The sequence below is a fragment of the Falco naumanni genome, chromosome W (assembly GCF_017639655.2).
Source record: "Falco naumanni isolate bFalNau1 chromosome W, bFalNau1.pat, whole genome shotgun sequence".
Classification (NCBI taxonomy): domain Eukaryota; kingdom Metazoa; phylum Chordata; class Aves; order Falconiformes; family Falconidae; genus Falco; species Falco naumanni.
This window is the reverse complement of record NC_054079.1, coordinates 9,009,125-9,020,548: the sequence shown is the minus strand read 5'-3', so window position 1 is coordinate 9,020,548 and position 11,424 is coordinate 9,009,125. Positions and strand designations below refer to the sequence as shown.

The 11,424-nt window shown below is 40.4% G+C and overlaps 1 pseudogene; it reads left to right on the top strand.

Moving 5' to 3' along the window:
• The first annotated feature begins 348 nt into the window (after positions 1–348).
• Positions 349–11,144, top strand: LOC121080677 (annotated as a pseudogene).
• Positions 11,145–11,424: the final 280 nt, after the last annotated feature.

Here is an 11,424-nt window from a genome sequence, read left to right as displayed (position 1 = left end):
GCAATCCCCCTTGCACCGGGTGCCACAATAAACATACCTGCTTTATAACTCTCCTCAAGTTGTAAAGTATGATTCCGAACGTCAGGGTCTGCCTGCCACCCAGGGGATGCTGCATTATCAAGGAGAGCGAAGTTGAATGATACCAAATGGGATGATGGGAAAGAAGGGTGTGGGAAGAGGAGCACTGGGGATTTGTCTTCCCAAGAAAAAGTTTGCTATACCCTCGCCAAACCAAAGAAAGACAGACGTGGGGAAAGGGTGTGTGATTTTTAGTTTCCTAGATCGGGCAGCACCTGATTTGGGCCAGTGTTGAAGAGGCTGACAGGGTCGTTTGTCCACTGCAGGCACATGTGCACAGAAGGCGAGAGCGGTGGGAAGCAGAAGCTTTCCAGCACTTCTTTTTCTATGGTAACAGTTCAAAGTGAAGATAGTGGGATAACCTGCGAAACCAGCTCGAGCAGATGTTTTACTCCCTGGGTGTCAGAAACTAGTACAGCTTCTAATTTTTACAGTATGGAAAGTTCACCAGTAGGTTCTCCTCCAGGAAAAGTGATCTTTAGTATGGATGAATGTAAGATTGTTTAGAAAAGGAAATGTAAATCTTTAAATAGGGTGATGATGCCTACAAATCTGATGGGAGGCCAGGGCAATAAAAAACATGACTCTTCTGGAATGCAAAGGCAAGAACCAAGAACTGTTGTAGGAGAGGTGCAGAGCTCACTGTTAAATGTTGAACAGATGGAAGCACAAGATACAGATGAGGAAATGTTGGATGACAAAGAAGATCTAGAGACCACTGCAGAAGAGCCAGTAAAAATATCAATATTTAGAGAAAGCAGACTGAGAAAAGTAGGACTGATCCTTGGAGGATCATTACAAGCTAGAATCCAGCTGTTCAACTCAATTTTTGGAGGGACTGGGCCAGCCCCTGAAACACTAGAGAAAACTAGAATCCAGAGAAGTAGCTCAGTTTTAGGAGATTCTGAACAGTTCCTTGAAGCATCAGCAAAAGAAAGATTGCAGAAGTTCAGTTCACTTTCAGAAGCAACACATCCAAAACCTTTCCAGAGAGCAAGTAGAAATTTTGAAACACCATCGGGGATAATGGAGCAAAGACAGCAACCTGCAGCACATTCAAATCAAAGCAATTTTTCACCAACAATGCCTCTTGATAACTGGCTTACTACTAAAGATGATGTTTCATTTGAAAATGTTAAACCCGTTAAAATGAAAAATAAACCAAGCAGTTTTTCAAGCTTTGGTGCAGAAACAGATCATCAGCATGAAGAAAGAAAAGACAGACCATCTCCTTTGGAGACTCCAAATCAGGTATTGGGACAGTCACTGAAGTCCTGCCTTCCTGAAGAAGCCAGGGAGCAGCAAAGTTATTCACCTGTGGCCAAAACAGCAATAACAGAACAATCAGCATCCACTTCATTAGAGTCTGATGATAAATCAGAAAAGCGAGTGCTGCTTCCTTCAGTTGAAACTGCAAATAAGAAACCAGACCAATCCCTGCTGACAGCATCAGATCTTCTGGATGAACTGATGGAGCAGGAAATTCAGCTCAATCCTGCACTACAGTCTGTTTCAGCAGATTCTGTTAATGAATTAGATAGACAAAGTACCTAACCTATTTTGCCAGATGTCAGAACATCCTGGGAGGGGGAAGCACAGAAGTCTTACTTGCCTAGTCTTCCATCAGCTAAATCCAAGTATTCCACTCTACCTGAAACAAGACAGGAGAATATTGTGGGAGAGGAGGATAGAGAATGTCTGACCTGGCAGGAGATGAGAGAACAGTTTGGTATTCTGAAGAAGAGTAAGAAAGATAAACATGGTTATCTAGTAGTAAAAAGGTAGGTGTCTGCATGCTTGTAGTGATATATAGCTATGTAACTGCATGAATGGTTTCTGCCCTGAGCCTGGTGGTACATACAGCTGGAATTTGTATCTGGACTCAGAGGTATAAATATGACCTTCTCTGCACAATAAAGTGTCTCTGGTTGCACCACAACCTGAGTCCGTGCCTTCATATGCCACAGATTATTCCTCAGTCATCAGAAACTGCACAATCTGAGTCTGGTTACATGCGGTTACCACAGTCTGTATATGAAACAGAGAAGCAAAAAACTGAGTGCCACTCATCAAAACTGCATGGTCAGAAACTGAGCATTCAGCTCTATTTCATTCTGCTAAAAAAAGTGTGTCAAAATGCCCCACCACCAGAAACGCAAAATATTCACTTAGAGAAGCAAACAAAGTCTGAATGAGACTTTTCCTCCTCCCTTCAGGAAACAGAGGAGCAAAAATTAAACTAAATTCACTTATTCCTGAAAAGATAGATTCTAAATATTTTGGCATTTCATATCCTATTTGCACAGAAACACAAGAAACTCAGAAAACTTCAGATGTAAATAAAGAAGTAGATTTGGATCATCCTGATTTTTCCATTGAAAAAACCAAACAAGCAGAGAGTGCACAAATAGAGATAGAGTGTCCAGATTTCTCATATTCCAAAGAAGAAACAGAGGAATTGGAGAGTGCCCAACTGGAGACAGAGCAGCCAATTTTCTCATATTCCATGGAAAAAACAGAAGAATTTGAGACTGCACAGCTGGAGACGGAGCATCCAGGTTTCTCATACTCCAGAGAAGAAATGGTGGAATCAGAGAATGCACAGCTGGAGATGGAACATCAGGAGTTTTTATTTTACAGGGGGGAAACAGAGAAACAAAAAATCTGTTCCTTTTGAACTGGAACAACCAGTCTTATTCCCCTGAAGAAGCAGAACAATAAGAAACAGCACAGCTTGCATTGGAACCTTCAGATTTATCATATTTGATTGAAGAAGTAGAGAAAGAAAACACTACAGAACTCCAATTGGTACATCCAGATATATCTGATTCCTCTGGAAGAGGTGAGACACAGAAAACTGGGTATCTGGAAACAGCACATTCAGATTTACCATATCCCATGAATAAAAAAACAGAGCAGCAAGAATTGGCACAAGTAGATTTGGACAATTCTATTATGTCATATTTTAGTGAGAAAGGAGAACGACCACAGCCTGTACAGCAGGATTCACAACCTGGAGTTAAGCTGTATTCCTGTGCCAAAGGAGTGCAAGAAGAAACTACTCAACTGCAGTCAGAGCATCCAGTTTTGTCATATTCTACTGGAAAATAACAGCAACATAAAACCTCACAGGGGAGGGTACAACAGCTGGATATATCATATTCCACTGGCAAAATTGAACAACAGGAAATATTGCAGCCAAAGTTGGAACAAGCAGATTTTCCATATTCCCATGGAGAAACAGCATAAGAAGCTGTACAAAAAGACTTAGAATGTCCAGAGCCATCATGTGTCATTAATGAAGCACAACAATATGAAAATGTACAACTAGCTTAAGAAAATGGGGATTTCTCATTTACCACAAGAGAAGTAATGCAAGAAAGAGCGGAGTCAGGATCTTTGGGTTCATCACATTTGATTGACAGAGAAAAGCCCTGGGAAATGGCACAAATGGAGCAGGAGCATTTGCTTCCCTCCTATTCCACTGCTGGTAGTCAGCAACAGGAAGCCGCACTGCTGGGTTTGGCCCAGCCAGATATATCATATTCCTTTGGCAGATTGGAACAACAAGACATAGTACAAAGAGAGCTGGAACAGCAGGAAACAGCCCAATTAAAAGCTATGCAAATGGAATGGCAGTATTCAGATTTGTCAGCAATGTAGGGGAAAGAAGAGCCACAGGATGTAGACCAAATGAATTTGGCACAGCAAGGAACAGCTCAGTCAATGCATCCATCTTTGCCACATTCTTTCAGTGAACAAATACAAGAAGAAATGCAAATGGAGCCAGCATATCCAGAATAGACATTTTATGTAAGTACAGAAATGCAGAAAATGACACAACACAAATCAGAGCAACCATTTATTTCATATTTTACTGGCAAAACAGAGCAACAAGAAATAGTATGTTCAGAGCTGGAGCAAACATTTTTTCCATCTTCCAGTGGAAAAAAAGCTTCACTGGAAATGGGAATTAGTTCAGAATATCCAGATTTGTCATATTCTTTTCACAAAGCTGAACAACAAGAAAAGTTGGAACATCCAACCTTGCCATTTAGTTTGAAGCAACAGGAAACTACACCACTGGTGATGGAACATCCAGATTTTCCATGTGATAGTGGTGAAGCAAAACCAGGCAACACTGTAGAGCAGGAGTCAGAACATCCAGAGCTGTCATACTCCATGGGAGAAACACAAGAATTGGAATATTTGGATTCACCAGGAACTCCAGGTGAGGCAGCACTAGATAAAAATATGGAAGTGGAATCTAAATACCCAAATTTGTCATGTTCTGATGGCCAAAAACCCCACCAAGAGACTACATAATTGAATTTAAAATATCCAGATTTATCATTTTTCTTTGGTAAAGCCAAAGAACAAGCAACTCGAGTTTGAGCCAAAACATTAAAAATTGCCTAAAGTGGCCAGAAAAAGAGCTTCTCAAGCAACTGCACAAATAGAATCAAAACATCTAGATTTGACATATTCCCTTGGCAAAGCAGATGAGCTGGAAATTGCACCATGGGAAATGAAATATCCTGATTTGTCACATTACACTGATGAGACAAACCAACAAGAAGTAGTACTGTTGGATCAGAAACACAAAAATTTCTGTTGACAAAGAAAAGCAGCAGCAAACCACAGAACAGCAGTTAGAGCAAGAAAAGCTATCATATTCTCCTAGAAAAACAGAGCAATTATAATATGTCTAAGAGAACTTGGAACAACCAGATTTATCATTTTCTATTGACAGGCCAGATGATGAAATGACCCCACCAGAGACAGAACACACTAATGTGATATATCCTCTGGAGAAAGCAGAGGTATGACAAAGAGTACAACAAGAATTGGAGCAAACAGGTTTAACTTCCCCCTTTGTAAAAGCAGAACAGAAAACAGTTCAGCCAGATGTGGTAATTCCACATTTGGCCCATTCTGTGGGTATGGCAGAACCAGGGCAGAGACATCCTGATTTGCCTTATTCTGTTTTAAAAGCAGGAAGAAGGAAGACTGTGTACCGCACAGCTGAAACCTTAATACCCTTTTCTAGCATGTTCCCTTGACAAAGTGCAGGAAACAACCCAGCAGAGGTTGGAACAGCTGGATGTGTTGTATGTCCATGACAAAGCAGAACAACTCCCACCTGCCCAGCTGGAGCTAGGCCACACAGACTTGGCTGACAAAGTGGGACAGCAAGGGATGGAGCATACAGCCTTGGGACACCCTGATGAGGGACAGTCTGTCAGCAGAGCAGAGTATCTACAAACTGCAAAAGAGAAACTAGTACTTCCAGATGCATCATCTCATAATAGAAAAGCAGAGCAAAGACAAATGGCAGAACCAGAGCCAAAGCATCTTGATTTATCATATTCCATTGATAAAATACAGCCACAATTGCATTCCACTGGCACAGTACAGCAACAAGAAAAGGTTCAACCAGAGCTGGAACAGCCAGGTGAATTTTCATCATCTCTTGGTAAAGAGCAGCAATGGGAAAGTGCAGAAATGCAGGCAGAACACCCTGAGCTGCAGTGCTCTATGGAGAAAACAGAATGACTGTAAAATTCCCAAGCAAAATCAGAATATGCAGATTTGTCATTCTCTGTTGGCATGGCAGAAACTCATAAAACAACACAGCCACAGTTGCAAGAACGTATTTTGTTGCAATTTTTTTTTGTCAAAACAAAGCAATCACGGGCAGCCCCACTGGAGTCTGAGCATCCAGACATCAGATGCCATGAGCAAAGTACTGCACTCTGATTTGCCCTCTTCTGTTAGTGAAGAAAAACAATGTGTACAAATGGAGTTCAAACAGGAGAGGGGAAGCTATGCATTACACCCAGAGGAAACAGTACAAATAAAATTGGAATAGCTGATGTCAAGTTCTCATGGCACAGCAGAGCAACCAAATTGGGCTCCACTGGAAGGGGAATTCCCAGATTTCTTGTATACCTCTGGCAAAAAAGAGCAATGAGAAATGGAAAAACAAGAGTTAGAGCATTTAGATTTATTATATTCCACTGATAAAACACAGCAACAAGAAACCACACAACTTGGGTTAGGACAACCAGATTTATCATCTTGCCCTGGCAAGACAGTGCAACCACAAACTGTTCAAGTGGAAGCAGAACATCAGTTGCTGCATTTCACTGGCAAAACAGAACAGCAAGGAACAGCACAACCAGAGGTTGAGCATCTGGATTTTTCATATTCCAGTGGGAAATTAGAGCAGATGTAGGCTATGCAATGGAAATCAGAGCAGCCTGTAACACTCCATCCCATTGGAAAAACAGAGCAACAAGGAATAGCACATCCAGAGCGGGAACTTCCCAATTTATCATATTCCATTTGCAAAACACTGTCACAAGAAACTACACAAATGGGCAAGCAACAAAAATGACAACAAAATTTAACATATGCCCTTGGTAAAACAGATGAAATACAACCTGTGCAAGGTGAACTGGAACATACAGGTTTGTTGTATTCTTCTGGCAAAAGAGAACAAGAAATGGTATTGCCAGAGTTGCAACATCCACGGCTATCTTCTCCTGTTAGAGAAATAAGACGAAGCTACACATCAGAAATCAAACTATCCAGATTTGTCATATTCTATTGGCCAACAAGAGCACCATGATATTGAACAACCAGAGGTGGAAGAAATGGATTTACCCTATCCGGCTTGGAAATCAGAGCACCCACAACCTGGCCAAATAGTACTGCAACAGCCAGAGCTTTTGGAGTCCTTTGGCAAATTAAAGGAAAAGAGAATGGCCCAGCCTGGCTTTTTGCACTCCCTTGGTGAAGAAAAGCTTAACCAGCTTCACAGTTAGACAGTGCAACAAGGTTTATCACATTCACTTGGCAAAACAGAAAACCAGGAAACTGCACAAGCAGGGTTCATGCCTTCTGATTTTTCATATTCCACAGGAAAAGCAGAGCAGTTGCAAATGGAACGACTAAAATCAAAACATCCAGATTTGTCATATTCTCTTGGCAAACCAGAGACTTGCGGAATAAACCCACCAGATTTATTGTACTACTACAACAGAGTAAAGCAGCCACAGGCTGCCCAGCTGGAGCACCCAGAAATGTCATACTTCACAGATGAACTGGAGTGGGGGGATGGGGCCCAACCTGAACTGCAGTGTGTTAATTTGCAGTACTCTGTTGTTGAAACAGAGCTGCCAGAAACACCTGTATCATATACCTTTGGCAGGATCAAGAAGCAGGAAACTGCACAACCGGACTTTGAACAATCATATTTATCAAGTTCTACTGACAAAGCAAACAGCCCCACTGAGAGCAGGATGTTCAGAGAAGCAAGATAGTGGGGCTACTTCATCTCTAACTGCTCAGTTGGAAACTGAACAAGATTTATCCTTTTCCACTGAGGAAGCAGAGAGCCAAAAAATTAATCCATATTCATCTCTTCCTGAGCAAATAGTGTCTGTATCTTTGGGTGTTTCACATTCTGTTTCTGACACAAAAATAGAAGGAAGTCCAAAGTCTTCACCTGTAACTGGAGGCCTGTCCCCCAAGCACTTAGATTTATCTTATACCCATTGTAAAACAGAACAGTCAGAAACTGCCCAGCCTGAGTCAGGTTTCTTTTTTGCAAGAAAAGAAACAGAATACAAATGTTCATCCACATTTGCCTGTGGCTGCACAGTCAGAGGCTGAACATGTAATTTTACCTGAAACAGAGAGAGAAAAGAATCCACATTACTTCCACACAGCTATACAATTAGAATCTGAACAATTAAATTTATCATATTCTATAGATAAAGCAGAAACTCTAGAAAGTCAAGACTATTTAACTGTACCTTCAGAACTGGAGTCTGAACCTTCAGTCCTATTTTATTCAGCTGATGATACATGTCAACAAGAAATTCCACCTTATTCAAAACCTACCTCTCAGTATTTGGTTCCCACATGGTCCATTGCTGAACAAGAAAAGCAAAGCACGCAGCTACTTATTCCCCAGTCTGCACAATCAGAGTGTAAACATGTAATTCTACCACATGATGAAAAAGAATTGCAAAAAATTCAACAATATTCACCTAAACCAGCAAACTTGAAGACAGTGCAGTTGGAGAGTATGTCTTTAATGTGTACTCAAGACCAAGATGAGCAAGAATCTCAAGATCATTTGTTGGACACAGAATATTTGTCATCAGAGCAACTAAGAAGTCCTCCCAAATTCCCTACTGAGCAGGATAAACAAGAAATGCAATGTGATGTGCAGAAAGTACCAAGGTTGGTGACCACAGAGTCAAAAGTGACTGCTGTAGCAGACTGGCAAGCAGTGTTGTCAGACTCATTTGTACCTTTTCATACATTACCTGAAATGTCAGTATCAGTAGCTTTCACTGATGATGAAGAAAAACAAAATATTCCATCATCTTTATCTGATGTAGTAGGCATGCTTGGAAAGCAATCTAACATAGTTTCAGGCATTTATACTGAAGGAGAGTCATGAAATGCAACCACATTTTGCAGAGCAAAAGCACATACCCTCAGAGCATCTGGGAGCTGTTTCATCAGATATTTAGGAAACTGTGACACACCAAACTCAGTATTATTCTGGTGAATGGAGCAGCCTTTCTTCAGCAGAGATGAAATCTGTTTGCTCTAGTTCTGATGAAAAGCAGAACCCAGATATCCCATCTTTTGGGCTAGCTAGCTGGCTGGCAGAAGAGGTGAAAGCTTGCTCAATTAGTCCAGTAAAAGCTACAGAAACAGACAAGCAAGGAATTCGACTTTCTCCAAATTAAGCTTCTGATTTTGGATCAAAACAATTCCCACCTGGAAGCTGCACAGAACTTACAGTTCATGATTCTACAAATAAAAGAGATATGTTTAGAGTTTCTGATTCAGTGTCAAGTGAAATTTCCCACAAAGTGTCCTCAGAAACTAGTCACAGAGTGTAAAAGTATGATTTACCATCTCTGTGAGTAGATAATTCTGGTCCAGACAAAACTAGTACTGGAAATCCTATGAAAATGGAAGCAGTGCAACATCTGGAGGTAGACAAAGTGTCTAAAGTGCCTGAACATTACCTGAGAAGAGAAGAAGAAATGGAACGTGAGCACTGTAGAAGACAGTCAGCATGCTCCAGAACCTACTGAACTATTTAATATTATTTCAAAAGGTTATGAAATACTCAGTATTCATGCTCCTACACATATTTCTTCTGTTGATCAAGAAGTAAACACATGTCAGATAAACTAGAATACTTGGAAACAAATCCTTCATTTAAAAGTGAATTAGCTGATGATGGCCATAGAGCCTTAGCTTCTGGAACAACCACAGAAATTTAAGAAAACTGTGTTGGGAAAGCCTGCAAACCATGAGCTAAAATAATTGGTCAAAAATGATGATGCTGAGGAAACTGAAGAAACACAAGAAAATTCCATGTTGCCAGAAAACAATAATAATGCAGTATTGGATCCTAATAATGGTATGGCCAATATGGATTATTTTGAAAAATATACCTTGATTGATGACAAATCCCCAATTAAGCCACATTTTGAAAGACCAAATTCATCGTTTCCTGTGACAGAAAATCCCAATGAACCTGTGGAAGAAGCCACATCTTTTAAAGAAAGTGCTGAGGTAGATACTTTGGAAGAGGAGTTTTCCTTACTTGAGAATCCAGGTGAAGTCCTTTATGGTACTGTGAAAGGAGAAAGCAAAATGCAGTCCTATGCAGATACTCTAAAACCTTTACCTCTGCAGAAATCAATTGACATTAGCAGTAAAAAAGTTACAAATGTAGAAGATGGACAGAAGTCACCAGGGACCCCACTCTTTGATTCAGGAGTGCTAGAACAATCTCTGTTGTTTTCTACCACTGTTGCTGCAGTTAATCCAGAGCTTCTAGAGGAGCCACCTGCTCTGTCATTTTTATACAAGGACCTCTATGCAGAAGCAGTAGGAGAAAAGACAAAGGATGAGACTCCTTCTGATGAGGAAAGTGGTAATTCTAATGTGTCTTTCCCTAGTAGAAATTCAGACACAGATAATGAAATGGGAATATATTTTGAAAAATACATTCTTAAAGATGAAATTCCAAGTAAGGCCATAGGGCCTCAAAAGGATCAGATACCAGAGGATGAGTCTTTTAGTGGAGGAATTTCATTTCAGAGTTCAGAGGACAAACACAAGCAAGTGTCTGGTGATGTTTCACATGTCAGAACTGAGATTTTGCCAGAAAGGGGTGTTATGGAGAGAAATTCCAGACTGATGGTGACATTCAAGCAACAATTTGTAAACCAATGCATGTCATTCCTTTTGGAAGCAAAGTAATTCTTTCAGGTGCAAGAAGTGATACCACTGAACAAAGAGAAGAAAATGTACCTGTAGAAACAACTGAGGAATTGCCAGAGCAGTCAAGTCATCAAGAGTATAGTCAACTAGTGGATTATCAGGGAGCTGCATGTCAAGAAGCTGGTAATAAGCAGGAAGAACAGCATGAAATAACTGCAGTTCCTCAAATGGAAAAATATGTCCCATATGTCAGGACTCCTGATGAAGATAGTGAAGATGATCAATATACCCAGAAAAATCTTTCACGTGTCCCTACCATTCAGCAAACAGAGAAGCTAGACTTGTAAAGAGAGGAGCAGCACCCTGATGTTTATGAAGATCTCACTGAGTCAATGGACTACAATGTGATTACACAAGAAGAACTTTTACAAGATGTAATATCATCTGAATTCACACACAAGGAGCTATTATTTGAAGACAGGGACTTTTTTGAGCATGTTGGTGATAGTTATGAATTTGATACTGAGCCAGAGCAAAGAACACCTGTTGAGCTTGAAGATTCAGGCTTTGTGTTGTTGTATCCTGAAAAATTGGCAACAAACATTCCTCAAGTTGAGAGCGCACAAAGAGAACTGAAGAAAACACAAGCAGACACATATTGTTACCACTGCAAATGTCCAATATCTGTTATTGACAAGCTTTTTGGAGAACATAAAGACCATGAAGTCACAACACTAGATGCTGCTGCAACCAAGATGAAGGTAAAAATTAATTTGGGTGAGGGAAGGAGATACTGAGGCTAATTTCTTCAGGCCTCCTGTGTTGCCAGTTGAGAGGGTTCAGAGAGCAGTCCAGAGGCTAAGTCACAGTATCTATAAAATAAAAACTATTCTGAAACACCTGTGAGAGCTCTTGAAGGGAGACTATCTTATCATTAAGGTATTCTTTAGAGTCCTAGGCTTGTTAAGCTGATATTTTTATTTGTTCAGAAGTTTGAATGACCTTGTTTCTATGTAGCTTTTACCAGACTTTCCATCTTTTAGCCTTCTTGTCTGTGTAAGTTTGATTTGTAAGTGT